The following is an 18,935-nucleotide window of genomic DNA, read 5'->3' as shown; positions in this document are numbered from 1 at the left end:
ATCAGATCCAGCTTCTCCAAATACATCTAAAAAGATAGAGGGGCCCTCAAAGGAAGAAGCTGAGGAAATAATAATTGGAAAGTAGCAAAGGAGTTTACATTAGTCTACCTCATTGAATGCTATTAAGGCAAACATAGGTAGATTTTTGAACAGTAAAGGAATTAAGGGTTACGGTGAGAAGATGGGTAAGTGGAGCTAAGTCCATGAAAAGATCAGCTGTGATCTTATTGAGTGGCAGAGTAGGCTTGATGGGTCAGATGGCCTACTCCTGCTCCTATCTCTTATGTTCAATTGTTCCCTGGTCAAATCCCTGCACTAGAACAATAAGGTTAAAAAGGAAGTCAAAGTCTGAAGAACAGGTCCCAAAATTCCATTCGATGGGAATTTTGACGCCAGAGAAGATCAGGCTCTCACCAGTTATTGAATCAGCTGCATATGCTGATATAACTTTTGTTTGGCTAATGGAGAATTAAATTATTCATGTCCTGTTTTCATTAAATATTTTAATTGGTAATAAAATTAAGAATGAGTCCATAAACTTTAATGTACACAGAGTAGTTGCCACCTTTGTTTTGTGCTTAGAGAGGCTATTCTATGCAGCTTGCTACATGAGCTACATTAATTACAGCCATAAAACTTTCCAGAGCATAGCCCCAAGTGAACCGGACTATACTCCAGTAACTGAAAGCAGCAGATTACATTGGAAATGGGCAGTTAATCTTACTTTAGGAAAATAAATACCGCTTTCACGAAAGCCATTTTTCATTCTCGGACTGAGAAAGGACACTGACATATTTTGCATCCTGGCTATTGAGGATTGGCAGAAGGCGGTGGGGGCGGGAACGAGTGGTGGGGAGTATACTTTGCTTTGTTACTATGGTTCACCTCGATCCTAATGCATAAACAAAGGCCCTCTAGATTCATGCGCTATGCCACTGGTAATAGTGGAGGGCAACACAGATTTGACATTCTCCATTAAGCAGAAAACAGCAAGCAACTGGCAAGCTTTCTTCCAGTTTTTCCAACTTCCTCTCTGAAAAATGTCACATTGGAGTACGGATCCAAATTTAGTGACAGACCCTCCATGGGCGACGATGTAAAGTGAGTGCAGATTAGCTGGAAGGGTACAAGAGGCATTGACCTGATGCCCGCCTGCAGAACTGATCAACAAAGACGTTTCAGTTCTGATGAAGTCACAGGACCGGAAGCCTTAACTCTGATCTCTCCCTGCTGCCAGACCTGCTGAGGTTCACCTGCAATTTCTGACTTTGTTAAAGAGTTTGCTAAGGTGCAGTTCCACTTTTGGTGGAGTGGCTGAACAAGTACTTCTAATAAAGGAATTAAAGATGGTTCCAGATGCTGATACACATCCAAATCACTCAGACTTTGACAAGAAACCAGCACAGTCTTGAGGGCAGAACAATTGTGAAGGCCGGGGGATGTAGCAGATGACAGGAGCGACATTTAGAAATGAAACTCCAGGTCTGCAATGGCAATGACCTCTGCTGCTCGAGTCCACCTCCCTCAGCTGATGGTAATGGGAGTAGCTCGATCACATCATCATTTCCCAAGATACAGGCCCTTTGACCAGCATTTAGCAAAGTACTGCCTTTGATTTCTGCATTTCTTTATGGTGGCTCAGTGGACAGCACTGCTGTCTCACAACACCAGAGAACCAGGCTCGATTCTACCCTTGGGCAACTGTCTGTGTGGAGTTTGCACATTCTCCCCGTGTCTGTGTGGGTTTCCTCCAGGTGCTCCTCCCACAGTCTAAAGATGTACAGGCTAGATGGATTGGCCATGCTAAATTGCCCATAGTGTCCAGGGATGTGCAAATTAGGTGGGCTATCGGGGGATGGGTCTGGGTGAGATGCTCTGAGGGTCAGTGTGGATTTGGTGGGCTGAAGAGCCTGTTTCCACACTGTAGGGATTCTGTGGTACGCAATTTGAGTAAGTTGCTTGTCCTAAATATGTTGCTAACTTTATATATATTTACAGATAGAAAGATCCCACAAACAGCACACGGTAATGAGCAGATAATTTATGTTTGTGCTGTTGACGAAGGATAAGACCGGAACACCGGTAATAACTCCTTTGCTCTTCCTCAAAATATCGCTGTGGGATATTTTGTGTCCACTGCAGAGACCAGACAGGGCCTTGTGTGAAAGGTGACATCCCACACCGTGCAGTGCTTCCTCATTACTGCACTGGATAGACAAGGGATGGGTACTTCTTTCACTTAAGAAGATGGCTGGGGGCCTTCTTACTTAAAATATTATTTATAAGGCTGTAACATCTGACACCATCGAAAGGTTCTCATTCTGCGTGCGCAAGGTTCTGTGTGTGCACCTTTTGGTAAACTCTCTGCCAGAATAAATCATGACAGCAATAAAATATACACATCAGGTGTCACGAACAGGACAGAATAATGTCAACTTATTTATAGCTGGTTGTGCACACAAAGGATCATTTCAGATTTAAAAACATGAAGGGCTGGTACAATGTATTGGTGAGCAGCACTCGAGTTAGAAAGTGCACTCTTGTAGAATTACGCTCGGCGTTACTGACAGTGTGACAGAATGCAGCAAAGTGCAAGAGAATTGCAGGCAAATCACTTCAGTCTCCCCTCTCCTCCCTCACTGTAATGAGTAATGAGACTAAGCTTTGTCAAACTTGTGAAAGTGAGACATCAGCCAAACTGTGGCCCCCAATTCCCAGTGAGTCTCCACTTTTGTCTGGACAACCAGCCTTAACTAAACATTAGCAATTTTCTGGCTTTGTTTCATTTTCGCTAAAATTCATGACCGTCTGCTCCCTTCAGCTCCAAGCAAGTTCTCTCATCACGGGCAAGAATGCAGCCTGTTAGTTCTGGATCAGGGTCCTGATAGATTTTAGTCTTTTGTCATCATTATTTATTCATCCGTTATCAACAGATGCATTGACTGAATACAAGGTATGATTTTTGCTGTCATGACTGAGCATCAGACATGAGGTGGGAAGAAAGGCACTGTGCGAAAGAGTTCAATCAATAAAGCACAGGACCCTCCTGGAGCTGATATCGATCCAAAAAACAAGATGTTGTCAAAGTACAATGTAAGTGGCTACTGGCTGTGAAATTACTTATAGTTTATTTGGCATTGACTGGTCTACTCCTTGCACTGCTCTCTACTAATGTCCCCTTTCCAATGCAATCTATTCTCTTGCTTGCAAGTAAAACAGATTTGCATGAACTCTGCCTGAAAGTTCCTTACTGCTGATAGAGCAGACTTATTTAGATTTGTCGACCACACTGTCGTAATTACATAGCAAAGTGCTTGAAGAGGTTTGGCAACACAATCTTCCAGACTGAAATTTTCAAACGCCAATTAAACAGCAATGTGTTCTCGGTATTCTTACTCCATTCAGTGTTTTTCTGCTCCTCTCTCAGAAACTTCATTTTGTGTTTTCTGATCATCTATCCACTAGACGACGGGTGGACTTTGCCTGCTATCATTGGGACGTCCTTCCAATGTCAGGCACTCTCTGGTACTTTGATGGGTCTTTCATCTGCAGTTCTGAATAACTAATCAGCGGTGGGACATCAGAAGAAAAAGGAAGACTCAGTTCATTATGGCTCTTTTCTAGTATGTTTTAATGGCATGTTGGCTCAGCCAGCATTTATTGTCCATCCCTAACTGCCCTTGAGAAGATGGTGATGAATTGCCTGCTTGAACCACTGCAGCGCATGTCATGTGGGTACTCTTAGAGAAGGACTCCCATTGTTTTGACCAAGAAACACTAAACGAACAGTGACATATTTCTAAGTCAGGACAGTGTGTGACTTGGAGGGTGACTAGCAGATGTTGATGTTCCCACTTATGTGCTGTAATTGTCCTTCTAGATGGTAAAGGACACAGGTTTGAAAGTTGCTGCATGATGCTTGTCGATTATATTCATGCTGCTGCTACTTGTCAGTAAAGTAAGGACAAGAAGTCAGTTCTTAAGGTAATACACAGGATGCTAATCAATTAAATTGGTTGTCCTGCAAGAGGCAATACCAGACTAAGTTGGAGACCCAGAGCAACCACACGGACACCTGTTGGTTGTGGCAAGGCTTACACAATGTGACGAGCTACAAAGCCAAATCAAATGAAATCGTGGTCAACAGCACATCCCTACCCAACGAGATCAATGTATTCTCCGCTCGCTTTGAACAGAAGGGCAGTGAAACAGTGTCACCTGCCCCAAAAGCCTCAGATGCACCTGTTCCCTCAGTTACTGCCACAGACGTCAGAATGATCTTCTTGAGAGTGAACCCACGGATAGTGATTGGCCCCAGGCGGAGAACCCAGCTGGGCACTCAGATCCTGTGCAGACCAGCTGGTGGGAGTATTCGCAGACATCTTTAACCCCACCTTGCTATGACCTGAAGTCTCCACCTGCTTCAAGAAGACCACCATCATTGTGGTGCCAAAGAAAGATCACATAGCGTCCTTCAAGGACTACTGCCCGGTCACTCTGATCCCCATAATTATCAAGTGCTTCAGGAGGTTAGTCATGGCTCACATCATCTCCAGCTGACACAATTGTCTTGATCCTTTTGAATTTACCTACTGGCTCAACAGGTCCACAGCAGAAACCAACTCCCTGGCCTACATTCATCCCTGCAACATTGGATAACAAGAGTAGCTATGTCAGGCTCCTACTTATTGACTACAGTTTGGCCTTCAACAGTATACTTCTAAACAAACTCATCTCTAAACTCCAAGGACTGAGTGTCAGCTCCTCCCTCTGTAACTAGATCTTTGACTTCCTGATCTATAGACCACAATCAGTAAAAATAGGCCACAACGCTTCCGCCAGCATAATCCTCAACACTAGTACCCCGAAAGGCTACGTGGTCAGCTCCTTACTTTACTTCTTATACACTCACAACTGTGTAGCTACGTTCTGCCCCAATTCCATTTACAAGATGGCTGACAATACCACCACTGTAGGTCGGATCTCAAACAACAAGGAGGCAGAATACAGGGAAGAGATAGAGTGCTCACTGCACTATGTAAAGACAACAATCTCTCTATCAACTTCAGCAAAATGAAGGAGCTGGTCATTGCCTTCAGGAAGTGGAGTGGAGGGCATACTCTGTCTGTATCAGTGGTGCTGAGGTGGTGATGGTCAAGAGCGTCAGGTTCCTGGGAGTGATGGTCACCAGCAATCTGGACCACCCACATTGACACGCTGGTGAAGAAAGCACAACAATGTCTGTAGTTCCTCAGGAGGCTAAAGAAATTCAGTATGTTCACAAGCCCTCTTACCAATTTTTACACATGCATCATAGAAAACAACTTCTCTCTGGCTGTCACACCATACTGTGCGCTCTGTTCTGCTACTCTGATGCGCTTTGTATGGTATGAGCTGCTGTACAGGCCTCAGTACATTTAACAATAAATCAATCAATCATTAGTGACCTTTCACCCAAGGAAGTTAACAGGGAAGAGGGGTGTGAGTGCCAATGGTGGGTATAAATAGCATCATTTGGCCAACATGGGTTACTGCACTTAGCAAGTACAGATGATGTAAATGGCTGGAATGTATCGGGAAAGGGTAATTTACAGACCCTTTAAACTAACCTCCTGAGGCATCAGTGAAAGAATGGAAATGTTCAGTCGTCGGTTTAACCAGGGTTATGACTGAAGCCAGAAGCTCAATGGATTGTCACATTAGAATGGTGGCCTTCCCTGAAACAATGCCTCAGGCTTCACTGTAGGCTTTTACCCATTTAAAAGCAACTGCTTAACATATTGCTTAACATATACCATACCGCATACAAAAACCAGCTCAGCTTGTCCCCGCCTCCCTAACCCATCCTTCCTCCCACCTATTCCCTCCTCCCACCTCAAGCCCTACACCCATCTCCTACCCACGAGCCTCATCCCACCCCCTTGACCTGTCCGTCCTCCCTGGGCTGACCTATCCCCTCTCTAAATCCCCACCTACACTCACCTTTACTGGCTCCATCCCCGCCCCTTTGACCTGTCTGTCTCCTCTCCTCCTATCTGCTCCTTTATCCATCTTCTATCTGCCTCCCCCTCTCTCCTCATTTATTTCAAAACCCCCTTCCCCTCCCAATTTCTGATGAAGGGTCTAGGCCCTAAATGTCAGCCTTCCTGCTCCTCTGATGCTGCTTGGCCTTCATCCAGCTCGACGCCTTGTTATTTCCGCTTAGCATACTAATTCTTCAGAACATTTTGCTTTTCTAAAAATTTTTGGGGCTGAGGTAGTTTGAAAAATTGAATATCAAATTCCATTTCAGAGACTTTCAGGAAGGGGATCTGATCAATGAGCCCTGGAGTGACAGGAGAGGCAGCTCAGATGAAATGAAGTAAGGGTCTTTCCACACTCCTAACAGCTCCCATTAAAACAAGCTAACGCCGACATTCCACCCAACAGCACTTCAATTTCAGGGCAGGTAATGGAAAAGGTTGCTCACAACTGCATGCTAAATGAAAACTGCATTTTAGCTGTATCTGCTGAAAAGCCACACACAATTCATAGGCAAAGCATTCAAGGAAGAAGGCATTAGGAGCCACAGAAAAGAAAGTTCAATCCCATCATTAAACCTTCTCCTTTAGTTGACCATGCAGAATAGCTCGTGGACTCTACCCAACCATTTAATCCCTGAAGAATTATTCCCATGTTTGCGGAATTTTAAGCGCAAATTGCAATCGGTGTGAATCAAGTCTTATAAACATTGCATCGGAAGGAGCTGCTGCAAACAAAACATTCAAGTATAAAGGCAAAATAGTGCTTGATACTGGAAATCTGAAACCGACACGGAGAATGCTGGAGAAATTCAGTAGGTCCAGCAGCAACTGTGGAGACGGAAACAGAGCTAAGGTTTTGTCTCTGGCATGACTCTTCTTCAGAACAGTTCTGACAAATTCTGCAGTGGGACCTGGGTATCCCTGTGTACCAGTTGCTGAAGGTAAGCATATATGTGCAGCATTTGGTAAAGAAGGCAAATGGTATGTTAACCTTCATTGCGAGAGGTTTTGAGTACAGGAGCAGGGATGTGTTATCACAGTTATACAGGGCCTTAGTGAGGCAACACCTGGAATATTGTGTGCAGTTTTGGTTCTTTTCCTCCTTTTCTGAGGAAGGATAGTCTTGCTCTTGAGAGAGTGCAGCGAAGGTTTACAAGGTTGATTCCAGGGATAGCAGGACTGATGTATGAGGAGATATAGACAAGGTTATGATTTTTTTCACTGGAGTTCAGATGAATGAGGGGGGATCTCAAAGTGCTTTATAAAATTCTAACAGGATTGGACAGGGTAGACGCAGTGAGAATGTTCCCGATGGTGGATGTGTCCAGAAACAGGGGTCACAGTATGAGGATTCAGAGTGGACCGTTTAGGATAGAGATGAGGAGACATTTCTTCATCCAGAGAGTGGTGAGCCTGTGGAACTCATTACCACAGGAAGTAGTCGATGCCAAAACATTGAATGTATTCAAGAGTTGACTAGATAGAGTACTCGGGGCAAATGGTATCAGAGGTTACGGGGAGAGAGCAGGATCAAGGTATTGAGTTGGACGATCAGCCATGATTGTGATGAATGGTGGGGCAGGCTCGAAGGGTGGAATGGCCTCCTCCTGCTTCTATCTTCTATGTTTCTACGACAAAGAGTCAAACTCGACCCAAAATGTTAATTCTGCTTCTCTCTCCATGAATGTCACTAGATCTGCTGAGTTTCTCCAGCATTCGGTGTTTTTGTTTCAAACTATCAAGTGTGTCGGTTTCCAAGATTTTGAGGATGGTTAGAAATTTAACTTTTAAGGTGGTGGTGTTTTGGTAGTGTCACCAACTAAGTAACTGAGAAGCCCAATCTCACGGTCTGGGGACGTGGACTCGAATCCCTACACAGCTGACAGTGAAATTTAAATTTAACACAATTTGGAATGAAAAATCAGTCTAATCAGTGACTACTGATTGTAATAATCACCCAAGTGGTTCAATAATGGCTTTCTGGAAAGAAAATCTGTTGTCCTTAGCTGGTCTGGCTCACACATGCTTCCAAGCCCATAGCAATGTGGTTGACTCTTAACAGCCTTCTGAAATGGCCCAGGGAACCATTCGGCTCCATTGTGCCCAGAGATAAGCAACAAATGCTGTCCTCGCCAGAAACACCAAAATCCGACACCAGAGTGAAAAGAAGATATGTTTTGAATGAGAAGTGATATTTACAAAGAAATTGACTACTAACACAATGTAACCAGGAACTAAGATAACAAGGTATAGAGCTGGATGAACACAACAGGCCAAGCAGAATCAGAGGAGCGGGAAAACTGATGTTTCGGGCCTATATCCTTCTTCAGAAATGGGGGAGGGGAAGGGGGTTCTGAAATAAATTTCCTGCATTTCCTGCAAAAAGGCCATCCCCTATTCCCAATTCCTTTGCCTCCACCACATCTGCTCCCAAGATAAGGCATTCCACTCCCAATATCCCAGATGTCTTCTTTTTTCAAGGACCGCAACTTCCCCTCCTCAGTGGTCGAAAATGCCCTCACGCATTTCCTGCAATTCACCCCCTCCTCACAATAACAACCAAAACAGAATCCCCCTCATCCTCACATACCACCCCACCAACCTCCAGATCCAACGCATCATCCTCTGAAACTTCCGCCATCTGCAATCTGACCCCACCACCAAAGACATTTTTCCCTCCCCACCCTTGTCTGCCTTCCGGAGGGACCACTCTCTCCATGACTCCCTTGTCCACTCCACACTCTCCTCTGGCCCCACCGCACCCGGCACTTTTCCCTGCAACCAAAGCAGGTGTTACATCTTCCCCTACACCTCCCCCCTCACCCCCATCCCAGGCCCTAAGAAGACCTTCCACATCAAACAGATGCTCACATGCACATCTGCTAATGTGGTATACTATATCCACCATTCCTGTTGTGGCCTACTCTACATCGGGGAAATCAAGCTGAGGCCTGGGGACCGCTTTGTGGAACACCTACGATCAGTTTGCAACGAATAACTACACTTTCCAGTCGTGAACCATTTCAACTCCCCCTCCCACTCCTCGGACGACATGTCCATCTTGGGCCTCCTGCAGCACGACAATGATGCCACCTGAAAGCTGCAGGAACAGCATCTCATGTTTTGCTTGGGAACTCTGCAGCCCAAGGGTATCAATGTGGACTTCATAGGCTTCAAAATTTCCCCTCCCCCTACCACATCCCAAAACCAGCCCCACTAGTCCCCGCCTCCCTAACCATTCCTGCCACCTCCAGCCCCACCCCCATCTCCTACCCACCAGCCTCATCCCACCTCCTTGACCTGTCCGTCCTCCCTGGACCGACCTATCCCCTCCCTAACTCCCCACCTAAAATCACCTTTACTGGCTCCAACCCCACAACTTTGACCTGTCTGTCTCCTATCCACCTACCTTCTCCTTCATCCATCTTCTATCTACCTCTCCCTCTCTCCCTATTTATTTCAGAACCCCTTCTCCTCCCCCATTTCTGAAGAAGGGTCTCGACCCGAACGTCAGCCTTCCTGCTCCTCTGATGCTGCTTGGCCTGCTGTTTTCATCCACCTCCACACTTTGTTATCTCAGATTCTCCAGCATCAGTAGTTCCTACTGTCTCTCCTCAACATCCTTGGAAATCTTTTCTGAACCTTTTCAAGTTTCACATCTTCCCTATAGCAGGGAGTTTTCTTTTATAAAAAGAACTTCTGGAAATTTCAAAAGCAATTATTTCTAAATTGTGGATTGACATTGATTGAAAATGCTAGCTTCCTGTGACAAACCTGGTTCAACCATTTTATTTTACCAGTTAAAATGGACTAAGAATCGGTCTTAAAGCAAGAATTTGTTAAATAAAAACTGCTTTTAAAAAACAGTCTAATTACATAGTCTATGACAGATTGTGCAGTCAGCAATTTGGAAATCAGTTTGAGTGAAAACTTGAAGAAACAAACACTTTTCACATCAAACTCATTTTTTTAGCCATTTAATTAATTGGTTCCAAAGTGTAAACTTTATTCCTCCCATTAAACCCACCCCCCGCAAAACAGAGAGTCTGAAGAAATAATTGCTGTTATTTAATATAAACTTTGTTCTTCACAACCTATATCTGTCATTTTCTGCTGTATTGACAGAAGCCCAAAGTTAATTAAGACAAATTATACGGCCCAATACGAGCACAGATGTCACCAAAACCAATGTGCTATTCCATCATTTGAGGAAATAATGTGATCGCCAATTGAATTGCATTAATTTCTTTATGAAATTTATTGACCCAGAATGAAGTAGAAACTGCATCTAGCGGCAGGATGTTTGGTAAGCAGGGAACACAGATTTAACAATAATAAATGAAAGAACTGTGGATGCTGTAAGTCAGAAACAAAAACAGAAATTGCTGGAAAAGCTCAGCAGGTCTGTCAGCGTTTGTGGGGAGAAACCAGAGTTAATGCTTCGGGTCCAGTGGCCGTTCAGTTCTGAGGAAGCATCACTCGATCTGCAATGTTAACTCTGGTTTCTCTCCACAGATGCTGCCAGACCTGCTGAGCTTTGCCAGCAATTTCTGTTTTTGATACAGATTTAATGTAACTGGAAAAAGAGTCAGCTGGGATATATTTTATGCAAGTTGTTACTGTAAAGTTCAATGCTTTCAGTTATTCTGTGTTTGATTATATGGGTCCGTTGACTGTTGATGTTCACTGTGATTGATTGGTTGAATTTGGGTGCTCTTTCAAGGAAACATAAGCAAGCCATGGCTGAAATAAGAACTAGAAGTTTTAAACAGACATTTTAAATCTTTGTGAATAAAATCTGTTATACATTAATTAATATAATCTCTGCAAGGCTCTGAAATATAAAAATGTAACAATTAATGCTGTAGAAAATAGTTTCTGAAAGGTTGGTGGAAGCTAATTCAACACTGGATTTCAAAAGGGATTGGTTAAGTACTTGAAAAGGAAACAACATTGCAGGGCAATGGAAGGAAAGCATAGGTGCATGGGACGAAGCGGATGCCTCATTTCAAATGGCCTGCAAAGGCCCAATGGGCCAAAAGGCCTCCTTCTGTGTTGTATGATTAAACAAAATGGGTTCCATTTCCGGCACTAATGTACTCTACTTCAATTGTGAAATTAATCAAAGATCTACTTGAGGTTTCATGCTTGCAGTTGACTGAGTAATAATCAATTCACAACTGTGTCCAGTACACTAACACTGGTATTAAGATGAATTGCCTGCCTTTGGTTTATTGGAGCAGCAAATTCACATGGATGACAGCAGCAAACAACTTCAGCAACTGAGAAAGGCTCAGCTTGTGTGTGCTCTCGTATCCTTGACATTGCTGCATCTGTTACATACGTTCAAACATACCACATGCTGGGGCATGGTCAAACATTACTGGCATAACCTTTAAAATATTTTAAAACAATTCAAACTCTGCAAGCTCCCATTTGTGAGACCTGTTTTCCAGTTTACTGTCACCTGTTTGGCTGATGAGAATAAATTTTTACAATTTTGTTCTGCTTCCACAGTGCTAACATGTATGCTTTTTCCTCAGCTTGAGCACATTGTTGTCTAGATTGGCAGGAGATATTGAGGCTGCAGTGAATAGACTGCTATGTAAACAGGGCATTAGAGGGATCAATGACTTTCCTTGCACTGTGTTACAGAGTATTGTGTAGGATGCGAAGCCAATAATGGGCACTAATTGGTGCAAAAAATAAATGACCTCCAACAACCTAATCAATATGAAATTCACAGTCACAGCAACACTATCGACAATTAGGAAATGTACTGTCCCTCAGACAACAACTTGCTAATCAATTTCAGTTCAATTTCTTAAATCGGGAATCAACCAGTTGGGGCTCTCTGTAAGTAGCTAGAGTGATTACAAATCAGGAAATGGATTATGGCATGGATCAAAGTGGAACAAACAATGCCCAGGTATTAGCTTTAACTTTGAGTGCACATGTACTGCAATGTAAATACAATAAGGCCCGTTCATACCCAGGCATAACCTCAGGAAAATAGAGACAGTAGGAGGCCCTTCAGCCACTCAAGAATGCTCTGCCATTCAATGACCACAGTTGATCTACTTCTGCTGCTTGGTTCAATGACCCTCAATGCTCTTACCTAACAAGAGCTTATCAAGAAAAGTAAAACACTGCAGATGATGGAAATCTGAAACAAACACAGAGAATGCTGGAAAAACTCCGCAGGTCCACTAGCACCTGTGGAGACAGAAACAGAGTTAACATTTTGAGTCTTTTCTTCAGATCTGTGTTCATACTGGACTCAAAATGTTAACTCTGTTTCTTTCTCCACAGATGCTCCTGGACCAGCTGAGTTTCTTCGGCATTCTCTGGGTTTATTTCAGATTTCCATCACCTGCAGTGTTTTAATTGATAACCTCTTGCTAGGTAAGAGTATTGAGGGTCATTGAACCAAGCTGTGGAAGTAGATCAACTGTGGTCACTGATGTGCAATGGTTTATCAGTCTCAGTTTACACATTTTCAGTTAACACCTCCATGTCTTGCGGTGCAATGGGGAGAGTCCCTGTCTCTATGCCAGAAGCTGCAGGTTCAACAACACACACCAGGGTTTGTGGCCTTGGAAGGTACATTTATAATGTAGCCAAATCAGGGCGATTCACAGATAATGGGAACTGCAGATGCTGGAGAATCCAAGATAACAAAGTGTGGAGCTGGATGAACACAGCAGGCCAAACAGCATCTTAGGAGCACAAAAGCTTTTGTGCTCCTGAGATGCTGCTTGGCCTGCTGTGTTCATCCAGCTTCACACTTTGTTATCAGGGTGATTCACAGCCTGGAATTCCTTCCAAAATGCCTGATGGTAAACAGTAAGAGTGGAGAGTATCCTGGTCAGACATCTTGCAGGAGGCAATGACAAAACACTGTCACAGTTCACACATCATCATGGAATAATCCGATGGAAATCCACGGTCTAATGTCTGGAAAATGGGACGGGACACCATATCGAGGCTTGGAAATTGTTGTGACCCCTCACAATGGGAACTGTGGGAGTAGAGTTGGCGGAGTGTTGGGGTTGGGGGAGGGGGTTGGGAATTGTGAGAGCAGGAGATTGGTTGACAAGGAACACTGCTCTTGAAGCTTGGTTGGTGCTCCCTGGCGATCACTGCTCAGGACCTTGACATTTCAGCTCACTTAAGCTCCTGACCCTACTGTGGAAAGCCCTACTCTATTGGGATTTGCTTTGCAACACAGGCCATTCAGCCCATTGGGTCTTCTTCTATCACTCATTCAGAATGGATTAGATCCAATCTGTGCATGAACTCCATTTATCCTGCTTGATTCAACGTCAGAGACCAGAATTAACAAACTGTCGCATTCTCAGAAGGCCAAATATTGGAGGATATTACATGAATAGGGAGGAAGGAGAGCAAGGAGGGATCTGAGAGCGGACAAGCACAAGGAGATCAGGAATGGAGTGTCACACCTCTACACACTACCTGGTTGTCAGTGCTGTAAGTGCACCTATAACACACTGAGGCAGCCACACATCATTCATAACAAACATCCCCTAAGTTTGAAACCTCTTGATACACTCACAGCTACCTTCAAAGATTCGGAATATGACCAACCCTGATTCAGATTGATTGTGTTACGAGGCCAGCTCCCTTTTACTGTCAAAGGGCATTCTTCATAAGAGGAGTTAAAACATTTCAGAAATGGATCCCTTTGCTGCTCAATGTCCCTTCATGAGCTTACAAAGGGAAGACAGGCATGGAGTTCTGTTTGTTAACCAGAGATAACACACTCAAAGAAAAGCTTCTGCACCGGTGTATGTAGCAACAGCAAGCTGCCAGCATCAGGATTAAAGGGTGCTGAATTACATGAATGTTAATAGGATCACTCAAATACATCTGTTTCCTTTTGCCAGAATTTCTGTTTGTAATCTCTCTGTCTTCATTGCATCTGTTTATCAGAAACCATCAGTTGGTGACAGAGATCCTCTATGGTTTTGGCTTTCCCTGTCTTCTTTCTCAGTCAACAGTTGCCACCTGAATGGATGGCCATCTAAGGCTAGCCAGATGCCCACCTGCCCCATATGGGATCATCAAACTAGGTGGACAAAACAACAACAACAAGTCACATTTACACAGTACCCTCAATGTCACAACATGTCCCAAAGTGCTCCATGGGGTGTAATCAGACAGAGCTGCATAAGAAGGGATTAGGACAAGTGACAGGTAGACAAATAGATAGAGTACATGACTAAGTAAAAGCAGGAGAAAGGGGTAGAAAGGTCCAGGGAAGGAATTGCAGAGTTTAGGACTTTGTAGTTGAAGACATGGCTGCCAATGGTTAAAGTAAAGAAAATCAGGGACACGGAAGGTCACAAATCTTGGAAGGCTGAAGGGTTGCAGGAGGATACAGCACTAAGGAGCATTCACAGAGGGATGTTAACTCAAGGACTTGAATTTTAAATTGCTGTGTTGGAAATCACTGAGCACGGGGGTGGGTGTGAGTTAGAGAGATAAGTGAATTTCCACAAGTTCCAGCCTGTATTGGGTGGCCAGTCAGGACAATGTTGGAATAAAAGTCACTGTAGTCATACCACACCAGAGGGTTGCTCTCTCATTGCAGCAAGACAATAGGTGGTGGCTTAACCTGAGGTCACCACATCTCAGGCAAGGGAAGAGGCTGGGAAGGAGGGTTCTTCATGGTAACCTCAGCCAGTGCAGGAATTAGACACACACTGTTGATATAATACAACAGTACAACCAGTCAACTGAGCTAAGTGACCTCCAACAGTAGCATAGTTGACCCAGATGGAAAGAAAAGCACTGATGATGGTTTTGGGGCAGGGACAGATCAGGGAGCTATTGCAAAGTTGCACTCAGGTGGCCCTATTGAAGGTAAAGATTTAGCACTGAAAACTCAGCTCAGAATCAGGCTGCAAACATCTTCACCAATTGCCCAGGGAGTGGGATAGAACATTGGCAAGACAGTGGGAGAGATAGAAAGCTTCACAAAATTTGACTCAACTTGCAAAAGAATTCCGTTTGACTGATGAGACTAGTTTGCCAATCTCAACTTGGTCAAGCTATGAAGTGTGAAACATTAGCAAACCTTCAGGTTTCTATTGTATATGTCTTCTCCTGGATTGACTAAGGAGACCATCTGTTCAACTGCTGGCAAGCTGCAATATGCTGTTGTCTGAAATTATGATTAATATATCAGCAACGGGTAAGTGAGATGGAACAAAGTAGAATGGCTTACAAGTAACCTGAGGAGGCTGATTGATCAAAGAGAATAAAAAAAGTTGCAAGGCAACAAATTATAGATCTCAGAGACAGCACACCCACCTTGGAGTCTGTAGGTTGTGGTCTGAAGTCCCAATCCAGTGTCCTAATTGCATTATCTAGCCTGGCACTACACTGCAGTACTGAGGCAGTCGTGCACCTTTGGAGGTGCCATCCTTCACATGACAGGTCAACCATAAATGTGCCTTCTCAGATAGATGTGGAAGGGTCATAGCAGGTAAACAGCAAACTCCAGACAATGATTTACCCTTAATCACCATCTCTTAAAACGGAATACCAATTCACTCGTCTATTGCTCTTTGTAGGTTGTGCGCAAATTATTGGCCTGTTATCGCTAATTAGAATGTACTTGGTTGGTAAAACAGTTTGAGTTAATGAAAGGTGCTATGTCAATTCAAGTCTTTCTTCTTCTGTCTTTAAAATGGTCAGAATTGAACAGATGGCATGCTGTAAAAATTGTTCCTCAGCCCACTGGGCTCAACTAAACTCACCCTCCTGTCAGCTTCACTCCCCCCTCAATCCCAAGCTGCTTGGCTGTTTATTCTAAGCATTCCTCACACTTTGCCTGAAGAACATTCCTTTTAACATTTACTTGACAATTTCCAATTACATTCCTCTGATATGTTGCTAATGTTACGTCTTTCTCACAAGGCTTTGCTCCTCGCACAACAGACATTGCTTGGAAACCAGGGCTACAGCCTGTGCCTCTGATCCACACCACCCAAAATGGGGAGGTGATGGCCTAATAGTATTATTGCTAAACTATTCATCCACAGACTCAGATGATCTATGTTCAAATCCTATCATATTAAATGATCGAATCTGAATTCAACGAAAATGTTTAAAATTAAGCTTCTGACAATGTCTACGAAATGATTATTGGTGAAAAATCCATCTGGTTCACTAATGTCATTTTGGGAAGTAGACTGATCTCCTATACGTAATTTCAGACCCACAGCAATACAGTTAATTCCTAACTGCCCTTTGGGTAATTAGCGATGGAAAGGAATGCTGGCCCATCCAGAAATGCTCACATCTCACAAAGGAATTAAAACAAAATTATCTCCATTACTTCCCCAGTCTCCTCTACTCTGCTTACTTTTCTGGATTTAAGCACTTTATTTTTTTTTGTTCCCCACCACACCCTAGCTCCTTCCTCCACCATTCATCCATTATGGTCTTTCCTGGTTCCCTCCAGAGATATTCTGCATCACACAGGATTAAAGAAATACAACAATTGTTGAGAGGTGACATGATACAGGCTGTAAAATTATGAGGGGTATAGATAAGGTCCAAGGTCTCTTTGCCAGAGTCAGGGTGTCCGGTGCTAGAGGGCATAGGATAAAGGTGAAAGATTTGAAAAGGACCTGAGGGGTAGCTTTTCCACGCTGATGATGGTTCATGAATGGAAATGAGATGTCACAGGAAGTGGTGGAGGCTGGTACAATTATAACATTTAAAAGGCATCTGGATGGGTATATGAATAGGAAGGGTTTAGAGGGATATGGGCCAAATGCTGGGAAATGGGAGTAGGTCTGTTTGAGATGCCTGGTCAATGCGGATATGCTGGACCAAAGGGTCTGTTACGTTGTATAACTCTATGACTGTACTTATGTAGCCATCTGATTCTCTTGTTGAATTACCATACACCATAAATTAATTGGCTAGTCATATGAGTGTTAAATAGCCAAATACAGTGACTGTCCTGCATCATCATTGTCTCATAGATAACAAGGAGATGAATGATCCATGTATGTCCTGCCTGAAATTGGAAGCTGATTCAATAGTAGCTTTCTAATTTGTTTATAGATATTTTGTAGTCAACCTATCTTTGGTTGTTATGAAACACCAGAAGAGCAGATGGGACTGAGCCTGGTCATCCTGTCTCAGAAGTAGGGACACTACCACCACCTGCAAAAACTGGGATATGCTTTAGATACTTTGGAAATGTTCAGAGCCAAAACGAAAGCACAAGAGAGTATGATGAATTTGTTTCCATAGCACCGCAACAACTACAAGGGTCTGAATGGTCATCTTCTAGGTTACGGATTCTATCTGTTGCTGGTGAAGTTAGCTGAGAGAGAAATATTGCTGGGTACACTAGGAAAACTCACATTTTGAATACTGAGATTCGGAGAGAAGAGGGGCCATTCCCCTATGGCTTGCTCATGTTTTCAGGGTAACTTTTGGTTGTGCTTTGCTGCTTATGAGGAACCAGCCATTAAGTCACCTTTTACTTAGCGAACTCCACATTGATTAGCCCATTACACTGCGGAGAATGTTTTTTTTATTGTGCTCTGTGTGACAATCCCACAGGAGTGAAATCAATCACTCCTCATCCTTCAGTATCGATCTCCTGTTTCTAACTGTTGTTCTTGGACACCTTCCTGACTTCCCTTCCCCCACCAAGACAACTGCAAACATCTGAAAGCATGAAGCTTGTTAACTACATCAATTTAAGAGTATAATGAAATAGGAAACTACAGCATGACAGAAGTGCATTATTAAACTGCACCTAAATGAACTCTGACGAGATCAATCTCTCTATGGAACATACCGTATTGACAGGTTCTTTGCCACTCTGCAAGTTTTGCAGTGGAATAGCTGAAGGACTATGAGAACAGTTAACAATTAGGAGAAGGGCAATGCCAATGTATTCAGTTAGCCACTAGACTGAAGTTAGCACAGACAATAGGTTTCTAGAAACTCGACTGATTGTGGCTTGGTGCAAGTGGGTAGATACTGCTGAGCTTAGAAAAAGGAGCAGGTTCCTGAGTCTAATGACCTTTTCCTGTTCCTAATCATTTATATTAATGAAAGGAGCTCTCTCTCTTTCTCTAGTAGGATTATAGAGTAGCAATCATCTAAATGTCACATTTTCTCTCAGGTCATTATTATCCATCAAACTGGGAGTGTGACTCACACTACAGTGCCATTGAGCTCTAGCCTAGAGGTTAAGGGAAAAGATTCTAATTTGTACAAATGCAGACTCAACTGCTTCATGCCAGCTTAGCATCAAATGGTCCTCGAGGTAAACACTGTGAACATCAGCAGAACGCACACCCACCCCGTGTCTCCCTTCAGTTCACAGATCTTGGATTTTCTGGCAAGTTAACCAAATACAGGCAGGTTCCCACAATCTGTAGCCCTGAGTGCGTATGGCTGTATTTGAGTTTTCTGTTGCTGATTGACCGTTATAGCAGGGAATGTTCCTATGAGGTTTAATAGAGGGCTTCAAAATGGTGAGGAATTTTGAGAAAGCAAATAAAGAGAAACAATTTTCTACCAGCAGGATAATTTGAAGGCATGGGTCTAAGGTAATTGGCAGAATATCTAAAAGGAAAATGATAATAGTTTTCTATGCAGAGTTTATAAGAGTTGCACAGAATGCATGGAAGGGTATGGAATAAGCTTCAATCATAATGTCGACATTGTTGATATGCTTGAAAAGAAATGTTCAGGGCTTTGGTGACAGCAATGGACTGGAATGATCCTTTCACTCAGAGAGTGTTGGGAGTCTGGGACTCACTGCATGAAAGTATGGTGGAGTAACATTTAAGCTTTATATTGATGTTCAAGTGCATTGCCACAGCCTCTAAGCTGTGAGCCAAAGGCTGG

At 43.4% G+C, this 18,935-nt stretch overlaps 1 protein-coding gene across 4 annotated transcripts in view; it reads right to left on the bottom strand.

The window, feature by feature from the left end:
* Positions 1 to 18,935, bottom strand: part of dscaml1 (Down syndrome cell adhesion molecule like 1) — a 564,629-nt gene that overhangs the window by 158,771 nt on the left and 386,923 nt on the right. The window lies entirely within an intron of this gene.

This window comes from Stegostoma tigrinum, chromosome 32 (assembly GCF_030684315.1).
Source record: "Stegostoma tigrinum isolate sSteTig4 chromosome 32, sSteTig4.hap1, whole genome shotgun sequence".
Taxonomy (NCBI): Eukaryota; Metazoa; Chordata; class Chondrichthyes; order Orectolobiformes; family Stegostomatidae; genus Stegostoma; species Stegostoma tigrinum.
The sequence above is the reverse complement of the archived record's forward strand: the minus strand, read 5'-3'. Positions and strand labels throughout refer to the sequence as shown.